Below are 20,136 nucleotides of genomic sequence, written 5' to 3' on the forward strand. Positions count from 1 at the left end.
TTTATCAATGAGTTTTTTAATATTAATAACCCCTTGGGATGCTTTTAAAACCTCTTTCCGTGCATTCACGATTGCATACTCAGCAAGAAAGAAGAAAACCGCCAAGGCCAAGTATACATCTTTGCTACAATAGCTCAAGTCTTTGGAACATATTTACTTTACTTCTAAATCCCCTCTAACACTCCATGAACTAGTCAGGGTCAAATCTGCTCTTAACAAACTTGCTACGGTAGAGGTTTGCAATATCCTTCGTAAAATCAAGTCCAAATATCATGGGGGTCAAAAGAAAGCTGGCAAAATGCTGGCCAATTTCCTAAAGAACAAATCTGAGCGTAAGAATATTGGTCCTATTCTTAATGAATCTTCCAATAAATTGATGTCCTCTGATGAAGATATTTCTTCTACGTTTCAAGATTATTACCAGTCTCTCTATTCTGATGACATGAACCCCTCCACTCAAAATATGTACACTTTTTTTGATGGCCTTCCTAAACCCCCTTCCATATCAGACAAATATGAGTTATTGGAAGCTGAGATTACCCTTCAAGAAATTACAGATGCTATTAAATCCTTTAAAAAAATCTAAAGCACCTGGCCCTGATGGCCTCTCAGCTGAATTTGTCTACACTTTTTCCTCTATTTTTGCTCCTAAACGTCTTACTCTTTTTAATTACTTCCTTCTGAATTCTAAGGCATCGGGTTCCTTCATGGAAGCTTTGATTGTCCTTATTCCCAAACCTAATAAAGATCATGCCCTTTATAAAAATTACCGAACCATTTCATTAATTAATTATGATTGTAAAATTTTTGCTAAAATCCTTGCCTCTCGTCTAGAGAATATTATCCCATTGCTGGTTAAAGCTGATCAATCTGGTTTTGTTAAGGGCAGACTGGCTGCTGATAATGCTCAAATGTTTTCCAATGTCATCTCCTATGGTACGAAGTTCCAGTTTTCCCTTGCAGCACTATCCCTCGATGCTGAGAAGGCTTTCGACCGTATTAATTGGCAATTCATATTTAATACCCTTCAATGGTACGGTTTTGGATCAAAATGTATCTCATATGTTAAGCTGTTGTATTCTGTCGTTTGTGCTAGAATTTTTGTCAACAGTCTTTTCTCTCATTATTTCCCTTTGTATAGAGGTACTCGTCAGGGCTGTCCTCTTTCACCTCTGTTATTTGTTTTGTGTTTAGAACCATTTCTTGAGCGTATATGTGCCAATTCTCTGATTTCAGGTTTTATACATATTTACACTGAAACTAAATTTTCGACATATGCTGATGACATTTTGATTTATATGTCTAATCCAATTTCTTCCCTACCGCCCTTTTTATATGAAGTTCAACTATATTGTAGCATTTCCCGATATAAGTTGAACTTTTCTAAAACAGAGATACTGCCCTTAAATCCTCTTTGTTACCAATATATGTTCACTAACACTAGCTTTACCTGATGTCCCACTAAAATTGAATATCTTGGTATTTGGTTCTCCTCTACTCTTTCTAACACAATCAGTTACTCGTTTAATGTATTAATTACCAAAATACAGAAATTACTTCTCTCTTGGTTCCCTCTCCATCTATCATGGTGGGGTAGACTGGATACTATTAAAATGATAATTGTACCTCATGTCCTTTACACACAATCCATGTAACCTTTTCGGATTCCCGTTTCATATATTTCTCAGATTAATTCTATTTGTATCAAATTTTTATGGAATAATAAACATCCCTGTATTGGCCTTGTAAAACTTAAACGTCCCAAAACTGAAGGTGGTGTCCGATTCCCTGATTTTAAATTATCATCATAATCTTTATTTCGGTCACTTGGACCATAAAAGATGCAAACAAATACAGTTACTTATTTGTACAGCAATACAATTGACAAAAAGATTACATATAGATGAATTTAAAAATAAAACTAAAAAAAGCCTAAAACATCGATTAAAAACATTCAGGATGTACATGTAGTCATATTAAACTTAATAAAATGATTACGAATAGACCACATTACTGTAAGAAATCTAGCGACTACAAATACAGTTAGGGCAGATAGATCTGTTTTTAAGATTCTATACGCAGAGGGATAGTTCCTGAAACCAGAATTTTTAAGAAAAGGGATGAGCCAATATTTCCGCGCTGCTTTATAAGCTGGGCAAAAAAATATAATATGCAGGTCATCCTCTTTGGGATAAGCACATGCTGGGCAATGAGCCGTAGTTTGTGTTTTTGTCCAGCATTCAGTGTGTGCCCTCAAAGCAAGAGTGCCGTATCTCCACTGCATATATAACTTCCTTGTTATTTGAGGGGCCATGTCGTCAAAGACAGACTCTAGCCGGTAAGAATCTTTAATAGCAAGGAAGTTATTCGATAGAGATCCCTTATGCATCATCTCAATAGTAATCTGGAGTTTGTGCTCAAAATAGACTTTTGCCAAAGATTTGCCGGAGATTCTGGGGCATGCATTTTGAGCGTTAGACCACAAATCTGGGCTTCCCAGGGCTTGAAAAGTGAGCCTAATATATTTAAGCCACGGTATTTGTGAGGCCTTGGGTATACACAAGATCTCCGCAACTTCAGCCCTATAACTTGCTAACTCAGGTACACTCCATATCTTACGCCAAAAGGTCAAAGGTTTCAGGCCCAACTCCTCCTTAATAGGTCTTAGGCCTAAGTCAAATCTTAAGGGGGGAAGTGGTGTGCTGAGTGGTAGTGCTGTCAGTTGCCTTATAAAACTATTCTCAGTAATCTGGAGTTTCTGATCAGCAGTGTGCCCCCAAATCTCACCCCCGTACATTGCTGCCCCTCTGGCCTGCGTTCTATAGATTTGGAGTGGTGGGCCCAGTGGTTTATAAATCGACCTGGTTAGCATCCTGCATATCCCACCCGTACTCTGCACCAACTTCAAATTTACCTTAATTCTGTGTGTGTCCCAGGTCATGGATTGGTTTAGGGTTACCCCCAGATAATCAAACGTGGCAACCCGCTCCAGTCTGACAGACCCTAGGATTGGGTTTGGGCGGGTTGAGGGATGCGTATTGAAGACCATGTATTTGGTTTTGGACACATTGATCTCCAATCCGCGCTCCTCGCAGAAATTCGTAAATCCGTCCAACACCCGTTGTATGCCTGTGGGTGATTTGGATAGCAGTGGGGTGTCATCTGCAAACATAATTGCCGGCACCCTACTGCCATTCAACTTGGGGGCATCAATGTTATTTATCCCTATAAGGTGATTGATTACCCTGTCCACAAAGAGGCAAAACAGGGTTGGTGCGAGCACGCAACCCTGTCTGACCCCAGTTTCTATGGGAAAACTATCCAAAAGCGTGCCCCCTCTGCCGCACCTTACCTTGGCAAAATTGCCCTGATGTAGTCTCCTTATCATAGATAAAATGTCTGGACGGACACCTAGATCCTTTAAAACATTCCATAATTTGTCCCGTAAAACTAAATCGAATGCCGCTCGTAAGTCGACGAATACCGCATATAGAGTGCCTCCCTCAATTACCACCGTCTTCCAATATAAAAGGTTAAGACGGAAGATCTGGTCCAGGGTTGAGACACCTTCTCTAAAACCAGCTTGGTACTTGCTCAATATATCCCGTTCCTCAATCCAATCTTGAAGGCGGTTTAGTATCAGTCTTCCAAATAACTTTTGGGGGACATCTATAAGACAGATTGGTCTATAGTTGGCTGGGAGCAGAGGCGATCCCTTTTTATATATTGGGACGATCTCCGCGCCCAGCCAAGTATTTGGCACCTCCATACCGCCGAGTATAGAATTAAATAATGTGAGTAAATAGGGGGCCCAGACATCAGGTTCTTGTTTGAATAGGTCTCCTGGCAATCCATCTAAGCCAGGTGCCTTGCCTGCTGCGAGTCTTGCTATAGCCTCGCGTACCTCAGTAAGTGTGAATGTGGCCCCCATTATTGCATTTTTATCAGGACTAATGGGATTGGATCGGGCTTCATTGGGTAGTGTATATAGAGACTGGAAATGATTTTGCCAAACGTTAGCGGCAATGTTGGGTTCGATTGCATTGGGCAGTTCTTTAGTTCCCGTGTTCACAAGACGCCAGAATGAACGGGAGTCTTTACATGCCAAGGTTGTTGTAAGTTTCTCCCATTTGCCCTGTTCCCATTCCTTTTTAGCATGACTAATTAATGACCTATAGGTCGATCTTTTTGCCCTGATTACTTCAGTCCCCTTGCCCTCCTTGATCGCGATCAGAAGATCGGTTTTGGCCTTGCGGCAAGTAGGGTTGTACCAGGAGGGAGTGAAAGCACATCCACTCCCCCCCTTTGATGTGGAAAATAAAATTTTGGACAATACTTGAATGAGGTCCTCATGTAGCAAGCCCCTTAGTTTATATATATCCTATGTACTCTCTTTTTCTGTTAATGCAAAGACCTTTGAGAGAATAGGGATGATCTGGGAATAGAGTCCAGGTAACTTCTCTGGGTCGGAAACTAGTCTTTCCCACTTCACCCGACGTCTATTGTTTGTGAGGGTTAATCCCCTCGCGGGTGGTGCCCTCAATGTCCTCCTTGCAACATAATTAGGCAAGTTATAATCCAATTCCAAGGTGTTGTGGTCACTATCTGATCTCGGGAATACCCGGAAGTCATTGATAAGTGGCCACAAAGCCAAAGGAACCAGGATATAATCTATTTTAGATTCTCGACCCTCTCTATTATATGTATTTTTGGGGGGAATATCAGATTTAATCCTACCATTACAAGCATGGAGTCCATATTTTAGAGTTAAAGATGTAATTTGGACAGCGAGAGGGGTCCAGGTTTTTGGACCCGGTGCCTCCAAAGATGGTATGGCCCAAAACTCATCCTCTTCTAAAGCTAATCCATCCAATGAGCTAAATATTGGCTCATAGTGGCAGTTTAAATCGCCTCCAATTAAGAATGGGATTCCATCGGGGATTTCGCTTAGAACGTCAGCAAGGTCCTCGATGGTGCGGGACTCTTTGGTAATATTTGTTGGCCTAGAATAGATGTTTACCAACATAAGGTTGATTGAGTTAGGCCATTCAAGCAGGACTACAAGAATATCCTCCCTTCTGGATGGTAATAGAGTAGCCTCACATCCCAGGTCAATGGCCACCCATGTAGCAAGCCCTCCCGAGGGGCGTCCCTTGCCCCCCCATTTCGCATTTGTAGAAAACGTGGCATAGCCCTTATGTGTTAGCTCTTGGCGTGCCCAAGTTTCCTGGAAGAGGCATATGTCTTTGCCCTGGATGTATGAATTCCATTCCGGGCAATGCAATTTATTAAAAAGACACGCCACATTCCAGGAAAGTAACTTAAGTGGATGGATAATGTCACCTTTTTTTGATACATTTATAGGCAATCCCCTACTTAATTGCGGCCTCCACGATGTGTTAGTTCGAGTATTACTGTTATGACGTAGCATGACCTTACTTCTACTGGTTGGGGAAGGAGCAATCCCAGTGACTAACTCATTGTTAATATAATTCTCCACATGATTAATTTCTATGCAGGGCCACGCACCTCCACATTTATCGCCTTGGTCAGTCAATCGACCATATCAAGACTGCTATATCGGTTGAAGATTGGGAGGTGGTCATAATGTTGTCTTCTAATTGAGTAAGGGATCCTAGGTTCTCTATTTCCCCATTTACCCATTGTTCTCCGTACTAATTCCCAACCTTCCTCAGCACACTCTTGTATTGGGGGTGGATAAAAGAAGGATAATGGTAGGGCTTGAATAGAGGTCCCCTTGTCACGGTAAGGCCAATTGCATATATGGGAAACAGTACGGGGATCTCTAAAATTGACCAAAACACAATCTCCAGCAATAGATTTCCTGGTCTCACCAAGCCATGGAGCTCTTCTTACCATTAGGACTTCACTATTTATTCCATCAGGGAGAGGTCTATTTGTGGAAAGCCAATTGATGACCTTGTTTTTAAGTGCATCCACAGGTTCCCGCGAAGATTGCTTTAATTCGGGAATACCTGCCAAGATAATTGTGTATGGACTTGCCTCTGGTGGTAGGTTCACTGTCCTAATTTTAATATCATTGCCGTTATTCTTGGCCTTACTTTCGATCATAGACAGATTCCCCTGTGTGTTTGTGCTAGCTAGATGATCTAAGAGTGGCTGATTGGAATGTGATGAAGGGAATTGTGATTGTACAAGGTTTAACTCAGGGGCCCTTTCTTTAACTGGGAGTGCCATTTTAATTTTCTCACCACTAGTGGTCAAACCTTTCCCTGGCATCTCAGTATTTTTCATAAGGGCGACTGACTGTTGTAGGAGTCCCTTTTCAATATTAATTAGGGAAATTTCCATCTTAATTAGTCGGTCCTCCAAGGGTTTAAGCATTGTCCTCAGGAGGGTGCGAATATCAAGGAGAGTAATATCATCCTCCCCAGACTCTATATTAATGCTGGGGGATTTCTGCCTAGATAGATTTGGTGATATTGTGCCTTTGTATAGTGACGCTTTTTGCCTATGATTTTGTGTGACATTTTTATTTCCCTCGTTCAGGGAAGAAATCCTAGTAGTTTTCGCCTTCCTTCCACGAGAATTCTGGACCTTCCTTTTGTTTTTTGGAATGGCTCCCTCCCTCACTCCCTGTCTTTGCAGCGTGAGCTGGTTTGCCTCCATGATAGTTCCTTTTGGGGCTGGCATATTACAGTTAAGAGCAGTGTGAGATGGAGGGGGCTCTGGATGAGGTAGAGATAATATACTTGAGTCTAACAATGCCGAAATATCACAGTCAGTATCGAGCGCGGTAGGCCCATTTGAACCTGGAGTCGGGTGCATGTCATCCGTTCCCTTTCCCCCAACTGACATTGATGCACATTCCAATCGTTGCACAGGGGAAATTGCATGTGCAAGGGGGCCCATAGATGATCTCCGTACCCAGTCAATTTCCTGTGAAATACGACGTTCTAATGTAGTTATATCCTCAATCAACAGGGAACCAGCCTTTGCAAAGTAAATATCCAAAGTACCTTTAGGCTTCCCCGCAGCCTGCGAGGTCTTGCTTCTTGTGTCTCTCGCAGTCATGGTTCGGATGGGCAGGCAGGTTATTGGCAGGGGATTGAGGGCCAAAGGGGGGGGCGGCCCCGGCCCTGCCTCGCCCGTCCTCGAACGGCCTCAAACGGCCCACTCTTAGCCTGGTCTTCGCACCGCGCTTCGTTCCGCGCGCGTTCCGCTAGCGCGAATGAAGAGGGCAGTATTTGTAAGGAGAGAGAGACAGGGGAGTGGCTGGGAAGAGGACCCATCTGCGCCGATGGTGCTCAGGGCGCTGGGGAAGCTGGTCCTCGCAGTCCCACCCTCCGGTGATTAACAGTCTCTATCCGGCGTGCAAGTGCGGGGCAAAATCAGGACACCAACAGTTCGTAGATAGTGCAGGTATTTAAATCCGAGCGGCTCCCGCGAAGCGGGGGCCGTGAGTCATTGCTTGCTGATCAGGGGAGTGGCTGGGAAGAGGACCCAGCTGCGCCGATGGTGCTCAGGGCGCTGGGGAAGCTGGTCCTCGCAGTCCCACCCTCCGGTGATTAACAGTCTCTATCCGGCGTGCAAGTGCGGGGCAAAATCAGGACACCAACAGTTCGTAGATAGTGCAGGTATTTAAATCCGAGCGGCTCCCGCGAAGCGGGGGCCGCGAGTCGTTGCTTGCTGATCAAGGGAGTGGCTGGGAAGAGGACCCAGCTGCGCCGATGGTGCTCAGGGCGCTGGGGAATCTGGTCCTCACAGTCCCACCCTCCGGTGATTAACAGTCTCTATCCGGCGGGCAAGTGCGGGGCAAAATCAGGACACCAACAGTTAGTAGATAGTGCAGGTATTTAAATCCGAGAAGCGCCCGCGAAGCGGGGGCCACGAGTCGTTGCTTGCTGATCAGGGGAGTGGCTGGGAAGAGGACCCAGCTGCGCCGATGGTGCTCAGGGCGCTGGGGAAGCTGGTCCTCGCAGTCCCACCCTCCGGTGATTAACAGTCTCTATCCGGCGTGCAAGTGCGGGGCAAAATCAGGACACCAACAGTTCGGAGATAGTGCAGGTATTTAAATCCGAGCGGAGCCCGCGAAGCGGGGGCCGCGAGTCGTTGCTTGCTGATCAGGGGAGTGGCTGGGAAGAGGACCCAGCTGCGCCGATGGTGCTCAGGGCGCTGGGGAAGCTGGTCCTCGCAGTCCCACCCTCCGGTGATTAACAGTCTCTATCTGGCGTGCAAGTGCGTGGCAAAATCAGGACACCAACAGTTCGTAGATAGTGCAGGTATTTAAATCCGAGCGGCCCCCGCGAAGCGGCCACGAGTCGTTGCTTGCTGATCAGGGGAGTGGCTGGGAAGAGGACCCAGCTGCGCCGATGGTGCTCAGGGCGCTGGGGAAGCTGGTCCTCGCAGTCCCACCCTCCGGTGATTAACAGTCTCTATCCGGCGTGCAAGTGCGGGGCAAAATCAGGACACCAACAGTTCATAGATAGTGCAGGTATTTAAATCCGAGCGGCTCCCGCGAAGCGGGGGCCGCGAGTCGTTGCTTGCTGATCAGGGGAGTGGCTGGGAAGAGGACCCAGCTGCGCCGATGGTGCTCAGGGCGCTGGGGAAGCTGGTCCTCGCAGTACCACCCTCCGGTGATTAACAGTCTCTATCCGGCATGCAAGTGCGGGGCAAAATCAGGACACCAACAGTTCGTAGATAGTGCAGGTATTTAAATCCGAGCGGCTCCCGCGAAGCGGGGGCCGCGAGTCGTTGCTTGCTGATCAGGGGAGTGGCTGGGAAGAGGACCCAGCTGCGCCGATGGTGCTCAGGGCGCTGGGGAAGCTGGTCCTCGCAGTCCCACCCTCCGGTGATTAACAGTCTCTATCCGGCGTGCAAGTGCGGGGCAAAATCAGGATTTTAAATTATATAACTCTGCATTTTTAATTAGACAGTATGTTGCCTTAATCCATGACTTTGCTAATGATCCTATGCCCCTTTGGATCACATTTGAACGCTCCCTATTAAAGGACTTTTCTTTCAAAAACATAATATATATGTCTAATTGCATTTTCATTTCTAATAAGCCTATTTTGAAATACTCCCAACACTTATTATATAATATTTTGTCTGATGGTCTTGACCCATACCAATGTTTTTTATCCTCTTCTATCTGGTATAATACATTAATAAAATTCAGATGCAAATCATTCTATTACAGGAAAAGGGAATTCTGTTTATCTATCAGTTGGTGGCTCATAACTATGTTATTCCCTTCTCCCAATTGCAGTCTCAGTATAGTCTACCCAACTCCTTTCTTCATGAATAACTCTTGATTTCTTCTGCTTTACAGTCCTATTTAACTACTAACAGCTTCCCTTTAACGTCACCTTCACTTATTCCCACCACTCCTATATATAGTATACCTCAGGGATCTCAGACCCAAGGCTGCGTCTATTTATACGATGTTGTTGTCTCCTGTCTCTATACATCCTAAATCACACACTGAATTACTTTGGGAAGCAGATTTGTCCCTATCTCTTCCTATTACTTGTTGGGATACATTCTGGCTTAAGTTATTCAAAACCTCTGGTGCTGCGCAAATTACTCAATCTTTATACTGTATCTATAGTAGAGCTCTCATTACTGCTTTATGTATTTCCAAGTTTTCATCTTCCTCCTCCTCACTTTGTTGGTCTTGTTCTATGTCCACTGGAACTTTACTTCACCAATTATATGAATGTTCTAATGCATTGAAGTTTTGGCAATCTACTTGGTTTATATGCATGAAAATATTTCAATGTAATATTCCATTAACAATGCAGATTTTTTTTGGGGTACTGCCTCACCGGCTTTTGATGTTTCTTCTCCTCCTTCTTTATTGCTTGATCTTTTTCTTACTCTTGCATTTAAAGTAATTTTGTCCTGCTGGAAAGATAACTCTAAATTATCTTCATCAACATGGTAGAACTATATTTGTGATGAGCACAGGATTGCTAAAGTTTCTTCTCTTTCCTTATCTCAGAAGATTAAATCTGATTTATTATGGTTACCTTTCACCTCATATCTCTCTACATATCCAGTTGCATCCTAATCTCTAGCTTAGTCTTTATTTTGTTTTCACTTTATTTACATTCATTTTATATGTTATTCTCTCTTTTCTATTTTTTATTTCTTTCTCTCTCTCTCTCTGTCTTTTTCTTTTTCTCCTTTTTCTTTTCTTCCTTTTCTTTTCTCTGTTCTCCTAACTAATTACACATGTTTATTCCTAGTTTTTAATTGGTATATTAAACTTGCCATGTTTTCTTGTATAATGATGTTCTTAATTTCTTTTAAAACTCAATACAAATTATTTGAAAAAGAAAAGGGTCAGAAACTAGCAGAAAAAGGCAAAATGAAGGTCAGAAACAAGCAGAAAGAGGTAAAATAACAGGCAGAAGAGCAGAAAGAGGCGAAGTAGGGGGCAGAGACCGAAAACAAGCACTGGAGGCAGCCTTGTGTCCTTCCTTATTTAACATGCACTCACTCACAGACCCTCTCATACAGTGGCTTACCCATTCACAGATCTACTCATACATACACACACTCAAGCACCTACTCACAGACCCACTCAGAGAGCCTTGTACCCACTGACAGACCCATTCAGACACTCTTCCACTCACTCACAGATCCATTCAAGCACATATGCATCTACTCATAGACCAACTGAGACTCACCCACACACTCAAAGACACATTCATAATCTTTCACACCCACTCACAGACCCACTCAGACACTCATGCACCCACTCACAGACCTACTCACAGACACACACACACTCACAGAGTCCCTCAGATACTCACCAACCTACTCACAGACTCATGTATGCTCTCACAGACCTACTTAGAGACTCATGCACCCACTCACAAACCCACTAAGAAAGGGACACATCCACTGACTGACTCACTCAGACACACATGCATCAACTCACAGACCCACTCACACAATCACTCACTCGCCCACTCAGAGACTCATCCATCCAATCACAGACTCTCTCAGATGCTCATGCACTTACTCACAGACTCACTCAGAGACTCATTCACTGGCCCACAGGCTTACTCAGACACTCACACACCCAGTCACAGACCCACTCAGACATTCACACATTCACTCACAGACCCACTCAGACACTCATGCACCCACTCACAGATCCACAAGGCACTCACACGCCCACAAAAACATTCACACACCCACTCAGAGACCCATACAGCCATTCACATATCCACTCACCTATCTATGCAGCCACTCACACACCCACTCTTAAAGGTTAAAGGTTATAGTTAGGAAACCCAATTTGAAAAACCATAGTAATTCAATGAACAAACAAAGGTTACTGGGAGGTTATATTTAGGAAATAGATTTTAAAACTTCATGATGAACTCGTAAAGACCCTATCTGTAGATCTATTTAACAATGGTCCAAGGAGGGGAAGTGGAAGGAAACAGTGCACCTGGTATAATGCGGCGTGCCGTAGTGCAAGGAGAGATCTCTTGTTGAGTATCAAGAACCGCAACAGCAGGTTGGAGATTCAAACTAAGAGACGCGAATATAAGAAGTTAATTACTAATGCTAAGATTGACTGGGACCAGACCAAATGGGAAGAACTTGCTAGTTCCCTAGCCTCCATGGACTCACGGAAGTTCTGGAGGATTGTCAACTCAGGTTCTGAGGAACTTATTTCGGCAATAGAGCCAAATATCTCTTCCAAGACCTGGCAGGAGCACTTTCAGTCTCTGTATACAGAGGTGCCAGGCCATGGGAGCTGCACTACAATCCTGTCGGTCTATAATTGCAAGGAAGGGGATCCATTCACCATAAGGGAAGTCCGGCTTGCTATAACAGGCCTGTCAACTGGAAAGGCACCCGGTTTGGATGGCCTCCCAGGTGATCTTTTTAAACAGGAGCCAGACATATGGGCCCCTTATTTCCTTGCGCTATTTAATGCGATTCTTAAGGGTATGGAGGTGCCCTGCACTTGGCTGGGCGCAGAGGTGGTTCCGATTTTTAAGAAAGGTTCGCCTCTGCTCCCATCCAACTACAGGCCCATCAGCCTGATAGATGTGTCGCAAAAACTCTTCGGGAGGCTCATTTTAGACCGTTTGCAGAATTGGATAGAGGAGACCGATATTATGATCCCCTACCAGGCTGGGTTCAGAAAGGGGGTATCCACCACCGATCAAATTTTCCGCCTCAATCTTATTTATTGGAGGACGGCACTTTTGGAAGAGGGCAGCCTGTACACGGTATTCGTGGATCTGCGGGCTGCCTTCGACCTGGTGCCTAGATCCAAGCTTTGGAACGTCCTGGGCGACATGGGAGTTCCGCTAGACATCCTGGCTATACTGATTAAACTACATCAGGACAACTTTACGCAGGTCAGGTGCGGCCGGATGGGGGGCTTAACCGAAAGATTCCCCGTTGACAGGGGGGTGAGGCAGGGGTGTGTGCTTGCACCCACCCTGTTCTGCCTCTTTGTCAACGGGGTAATCACCCATCTGTCCAGGCTAAAAGACATCGACGCTCCCAAATTGAATGGCAGCAGGGTGCCTGCTGTAATGTTTGCAGACGACACCCTGCTGCTCTCTAAATCCCCCATGGGAATTCAAAGGATAGTGGACGGGTTCTTAAAATTTTGTACTGAGAGGGGTCTTGAAATCAATGCCTCCAAGACAAAATTTATGATTCTGAACCCAACACCTTCAACACGTCCAAACCCTCTCCTAGGCATGGTGCGATTGGAGAGGGTTTCCACATTCGAATATTTGGGGATAACCCTGAATGAGAAAATGACATGGGGGACTCATTTGATTAAGGCAAACTTGAAATTATCATAGAAGGCAGGGGGAATCCTAAGAATGATGGGTAAATCTATATATCGCCCACTGGGCCCTATGATACAGATCTACAAATCACAAGCTCGGGGCTCAGTCGTATATGGGGCGGAACTCTGGGGCCATGTTTCTGTAAAAAATCTAACAACTACTGAGAACAAGTTTCTCAGGCAGTTAGTGGCCCTTCCTTCGAGTACCCCACTGTTTCCCCTGAGGTTGGATCTAGGTCTAAGGCCAATTGCCGAGGAGCTAGGGTTGAAGCCCTTAGCCTTTTAGCGAAGAATATGGAGTAGCCAGGATCTTGGTGATTACAGAAGAGAGCTCCAAGAGTTTATGGCTTTACCAAACACTTGCAATATCCCTTGGTTAAAATATATGAGGAGTGCATGTGAAAGCCTAGGTCTTTCCGAACTATGGACCGACCCTGCTAACTTATGCAAGAGGATCTCTCGAAAGGCACTTGCACAATCATACTATCAGTCGAAGTTGACCACTGATATAGATAATACACGGGTGGGATCATTGACTCACATATTTATACAACTGAAAGATTCCTACCAAATGGAAAGTGTATTGGATGGCATGGGTCCTGTGCTGGCTAGAAAATTATACCTACAATGGAGATACGGATCTCTACCTTTGAGGGCCTTCACTAGTTCTTGGTACAGGCCCTCAATGGTAGAGCAGTGTCCAGCCTGCACACATCCTTATGAGAATGACCTACATGTGGTTCTCTTTTGTAAAGCCTACCAAAGAGCGAGGAGATGCTGGCTTCTGCCTATTCTTAAAAACATGGGCTTTAGGAAATATCTGCCCGCGTTCAGAATCCTTAAAACTGATTTGTCACCTCCGATTGTTTTTGCACTAGCAAAGTATCTAATGGCCATGTGGCATGTTCGATCTCGCATTTTAAAAGAGGGGGTCACTGTTTAAAGCATTAAGATGTTGGTGTACCTTTTTTATGACTTTTTAATGTTGTGAATCATGAAATTTTTTGAAGGTTTTTGCGTAATTGAATTTGCACAAAACATTTTACTGTATTTCTATCTTTGATGGTCTAAACGACCGAGAATAAAGATTATTGATTGATTGATTTTAAAACCAATAGCAATTCACAAAAAAAGGTTAGAGGGGCATTATACTAACAAAATAGAATTAACAAACCTTAGAAAAGTACTGAAAAAGCCAAAGGTTATAGTGATTTTATAGTTAGGCTCAGATTTCACTGGCACAAAACCAATGAATTTCCGCAGTTAGAGTTACCTGAGCTAACTATAACTTACATGCCCGCAATACACAGCTTATGAACTCACATATTACATAACTCATGGTCAGTGATATCACTGATGACATCTTAAATGACATCACTGATGATATCACTGAAGACACCATCCAAAATACCACTCACACACCCATTGATGCACTCATACAACCACTCACACACCCACTTACTCATTCACAGAACCATTCACACACACACACTCATTCACACACACAGCTACTCACTTACCCATATACCTACTCACACAGCCACTCACTTACCCATCCAGTCGCTCAAACAACCACTCACTCTTCCATACAGGCACTCACACACCATTATAGCTACTCATGCACCCAGTCACTCACCCATACAGTCTTTCAAAAGAGCCACTCACATAACCACACAACCACTTACTTATCCCTTCACACATCTATACAAGTGCTCACATGTCTATTCATACAGCCACTCTGCAATACAGCCCCTTCCACTCAGTTAATCAAACACCCACTCAAACAGGCACACACTCACCCAAATAACCACTCACACACCCAGTCACTCACCCATAGAGCCACTCACACTGCTACTCACTCACCCATACATCCACTCACAGTCCCAAAGTATACTAATTTAACTTTTTCAGTACCTTAGTATATATGTTCAACACTCAGAAACTTTTCGAAAGCACTCACAATCACTGGATGATGTCATCAGTGATGTCATTTGAGATATCATCAGTGATGTCTTCAGTGATGTCACGGACCATGATGTAATATGTGAGGTCATAAGCAGTGCATTGTGGGCATGTAAGTTATAGTTAGCTCTGGCGATGTTCCCATGTTGTGGTGGGGGCATGCATCCATTGGGGCCCCTGAGTGGATGGCTGCATGATTGCCACTGTTTCATTTCTGGTGACGGTTGTCCTTTTGGTCAGGCGGCTGTCCTGGTTGGTGATGAGCAGGTTATCTATGAGCCCTCGGGTTGGGTTGGTGTGTGCAGTTATTGTAGTTGTTTGAAATTTTGATATTGGAAAGATAGATAGATTGTTGGGAGTCAGCAATTTTGTTGACAGTGGCTGATGGAGAGGTGAAAACCTTTTCGAACGAGAAGATCACTTTGAAGCTGTTGGAGTTTCCTTTAATGTGATCCGCTAGTGCTTTTCTCTTGGTGTCTCTAATTTGCTGGTGACAGCATCTGAGTGCAGCCTCGTAGGTAGTTCTGTTGGTGGTGCCAGGCTGGCTCTCCATTTCCTTTCTCGCTGTTTGCAGTGTTGTTTGGTGTCTACGAGGTCTTTTGTGTACCAGCTGGCCTGCTTGTTTGATCTACTATGCTTGTTGGGTTTGATGGGTGAGAGGGAGTCTGCCCAGTTCTTGATGCAGTTGTTGGAGTTGTTTATGTCCTTATCGATATTGCCTGTGGGGCTAGGCTGATCAGTGCTGAGGGCAATGAGCCAGTCTGCCGCTGTGATTTTGCCCCAGCTGCAGCTTGTTGTGCTGAACATGGTAGGGGTGCTGACTTGAGATGTGTTGATTTGAAAGTGGATGATTGAATGGTCAGTCCAGGTGAACTATTTGATGGAGTTGTATTTGAGGCCCTCTCTTGTGGTGAAGATGGGGTCCAGCATGTGTCCTGCGTTGTGTGCTGGTTCTGTGACAAGTTAAGTGAGTTCTTTGTTGCTCTAACGTTTAAGGACTGCTGTGAAGCAAGGGTAGTTTTAATCTTCCGGATTAAAGTTTAGGTCAATGAGGGGAATGGAGGCACTGAATTCGATGGTTGGTAGGCCAGTGTTCCTTACAGAGGCTTTGGTCAGAGATTTGCACCTTGAAGTGCATGTTTTCCATCAATGGGATGGCATTCTCTGTGGAAGGTGCACATTTGAGGGACTCCTTATAGATGATAGCATGTCCTCCTCTTGGCTTGTGAACGTGGTCCTGTTGAGCGATTTTGTAGCCCACTGGGATTGCCGTAGTGATGTCAGGTGCGTCGCTGCTCAGGAGGTCCCATATTTCATTTGTCTGTTTGCTGACTGATCATGTGTTTAGAAAAATGCAGACGAGTGGCTGTTAACATGCAAGTTCGCTGTGAGGTATGGTGCAGGGTGGGAGTGTAGGCGTTGTTGGTGAGTGTGTGGTGAGTGTGTTGGGAATGGGTGTTAATAAGTTGTTAGTATTTATGTGGGTGGTGTGGGTGGGGGAGTGCTGGAGAACCAGCAGTGGGTACAGCTGAAAGCTCCTACCGCGATGTGAGGTGTGGCACAGCAGCAGTTGGAGCAATGGTCTCCAGGGTTTAGCAACCTAATTAGTGCTTCAGAGTATTGCTGAGCGGTCATTAGACCTGGGTTCCTAGTGCCGGACACAGTCCAGGCGCGGACGGTCGCAAATGGGTTTGCCTTTAGCGCCTCCTTCATGCCAGTGGTGTGCCCGCTGCACATATCCATGTTGCAGCTGCCATTAGGTAGTCCTGGAATTCAGGTTGCCATGATGTAATTTCCTGTGCTGATGGGTGAAAGGAAAGAATTCAAATCAAGGAAGTATTTTTACCATCAAGACTGGAACATTGTAATAAACTGGAAAGAAGCTTTAGTTGATACAAAATGCAGCAGCGAGACCCTTGACATAAAAAATACATATCACCAGTTCTAGGAAAGCTGCATTGGCTGTCAGTAGTGCAGAAGATTTGTCATTTTGTCCAGTTGATAATGAACTTTATGGTCAAAGTAAAAACCCACCATCTAAAACATTCTTGGTTTACAAATTTGGGTGCAGCATAAATTCTGAGGGAATTTCCCCTTCTAATGACCTTAGATAAAATATACAACTGAGAGGGGAAGAGCACTCTTAGGATTATGGAACAGTATGCCTGTCAACTTGAGAAAAGAAGCATTTTTGGGATCTTTAAAAAAACTACCCAAGACATGGCTGCATCCCTGTGTGCAGAATTTATGGTTGACTTCCTCTATCCTCTCTCTATTTGATTTATAATTCAGCACCTAGAAACCAATATAGGTGATATTCTGTGCTAAATACTTACAATTACATTATATGATTTGAAGTACTTGGTCATTTTTAACTATTCCACCCATGCACTTGTTATAATCTATTATGCAGTTGGGTTTTTGCACATCTGCAACTGAGAGCAACTGTGACCGGAGAAGTACACTTATTGTGAAATGTAGCGAGCACATAATATAAACCTAGAAACAGCTATAAACTTCTATAACCTCTATAAAGAAGGGATTGTGCAAGCCTCCATACAATCTCACTAATTCCTAATATGGACTGGCACCCTGCAGGTTTTATTACGGAGTTCTTCCAGGCATATACTCTCAGGCTGTATACAAATTCAATGTACACCTTGATGCCGTAGCATGTTATTTTGCTTGCTCTGTACTCCCTGAACAGGATCAACTACTAGTGGACAATTATTATTATTTTATAGAATGTTTGCAAAGCGCACAGCTACCCATGTACGGGCTTCCCAGCACTAGCGGCAAACAAGTGAGGGATTGAGTGAAAAGGTTAGTTTTCAACTGTTTCCTAAAAGTGAGTGTATTTTGGTCTGACCTTAAGTGGGTGGGGAGAGTATTCCTGAGTTGAGACGAGGTAGCTGAAGGACTGATCCCCTACTCTTGCTCTCCTGAGTGTAAGCACGCTCAACAGAGAAAGATTGTTTGATCTCAAATCACTGGAAGTAATGTAGAGAGTAATGAGATCCTGGAGAATTTGTGGTTTGTGCTTTGCAAGAGTATACATCCCTGGAAACTTAACAGACAAATGTGCGATGACAGGCCAAATTTTGAATACACTGTCATGATCTAGTTGGCCCTTGGGGTAATACAATAGAGTTATAATTAAAATGCAGCAAAGGTTGTGTGATTCCCAAACCAAAGACATGGGCCCGTAAAACTGTACGGCTGGTGTGTGCACTATTCCCATTAGGGATGTAAGGGCCAATGGAAGTGAATTTGGAGTTCACATGTGTGCCTTAGAATAAGGCTCGAGCATGTCTCATTTTCTCTCAGTAAACTATTTGGTACCCACATTTGTTTGGTGCAGAATTTCCTCAAGGATGACCTCATTCAGAAAAAAAGATGGAAGCAGGCAATGGGCAAAAGGCAAATAAAATTGCAGTGTTAACTTTAAATCTAGCATCTGCAGTAAATGGGGGCTTTGGCGAAGGGAAACTATTGAGGGCTGGCAAGTGAGTACACTCCCTGTGTTCCGCTTTCTTTCTGCCTGCACTCTATTGGACTACACTATCACTATCACTCAGCTACCCAGATTGTGCTCCCAAAAGGACATCACCACTGCTATGTTGATGTTCAACAGAATCACTGGAAGATTAGTCAGCATCAGACAGAACTCCACCAACTGAAAATCACTTCCAGATTCTAATGAATAATCCTCTACCTCAGATGAGTCTAGGTGTCAGTATTTGCCATACAGCACACCTCCTTTATTTCAGTTATGGCCTGGGCAACAGTCATCTAAGAAGATCTAACAAGATGCCCTAGCTTAGATTTAGCATCTTTGGCATGGTTTCCCCTGAATTGTTGCCTCTACTTCCTGTATTGTTGATGCTATGCTGGATTTCGTTTTTGGGGACCTGGATGCTTTGGACACTGTGCTACTTCTGATCAGTGTCAAAGTGCAAGTGCTCCTGTGTAAATTGTTATTACAATTAGCTCTCCCTGATTGGCATATTTAATTTACTGGTAAGTCCCTAGTAAAGTGCACTGAGTGTGCCAGGGCCTGTAAATCAAATGCCTGCAGCACTGACTGTGCCACCCACATGAGTAGCCCTGAAAAGGTATCTCAGACCTGCCACTTCAGTGTCTTTGTGCAATAATAAACCGCCATGTTTACCTGGCAAGTGCACCCACTTGCCAGGCCCTAACCTTTCCTTTTCGTACATATAAAGCACCCCTCTGGTAGGTCCAAGGTACCCGGGTGGGCAGGGTGCAGTGTCTGTAAAAGGCAGGACATATACTAGTGTGTGTCACATATCCTGATAGTGAAATACTGCCAATTTCGTTTTTACTACTGAAAGGCTATCTGTCCTATAGGATAGAATGGGAGATACGTTGTAACATCTTACAAGTATAATTTCCCATTGGAACATGATCGAAAAATAAAGTTTAGGCTCTCTGAACTTAGAATTTAATAACGCATCTTTTACTAAAGATGGTTTTAAATGAAGCTTTTGAAAATGGCACTTTTAGAAAGTGTTACTTTGTCAAAAGGGGTTGGCCCTAAAACAGACAACTAGATAGGGCCTTTAAAATTAGAATAACCTTTTATCTAGCTGTCACGTTTAATGCTATTTTCTACTTGAACAAACTCAGATCAATCACTGATTACATTGGTCGTTAGTATTTATTTAATCACCATTCTATTCCATTACAGACCATTTCATTTTTGTCTTTTATGCTAGAAACAGGGAAAACACTGTTTGTTTTCACAGTAAACATACATTCAAACGTAAACCATAATCAAACACAAACATAGAAAACAATACATATACACAATGAATTGGTGAAAAATGAATTACAATTTTGAACCAGTCATCAATTTCTTAAAATGCAGCAACAATAATCATGATTTGTTTTTAAGTTAGTCAATCCCTCTAAATGTTGCTGCCGACTGGTAACTAATATTCAGGTGCCTAAGGTTAAGGATTTTCAAACCATTCCCTTGGAACGGATCCTAATCATCTACATATGTTCCCCAAATGGTAAGTGATGCTGAAGCGTTTCAAGCCCCCATATTTGTCTTGGGGTTCTCCTCAGGGCTATAACTGGGTGTGATCTGTAAGTAAAAATTGAAAGAATTATAATTAATTCGTAGCCCCTTCTACAATTCCTTTGACATTTCCTTTACTTCTTATATTTGTTGAGTAATTCATGGTACCTGCTAAGACTTTTGTCTTTTATCTTTGCGCCTTTGTTTTTACTTGGAATATGCAGTGGTTAAAGAGCTTACGTAATTCTTCTCAATAAAACACGTGTCTTTTCGACCATCTGGTCTGCAATGTAAGAATTAAACA

The sequence above is a fragment of the Triturus cristatus genome, chromosome 1_2 (genome assembly GCF_964204655.1).
Source record: "Triturus cristatus chromosome 1_2, aTriCri1.1, whole genome shotgun sequence".
Lineage (NCBI taxonomy): Eukaryota > Metazoa > Chordata > Amphibia > Caudata > Salamandridae > Triturus > Triturus cristatus.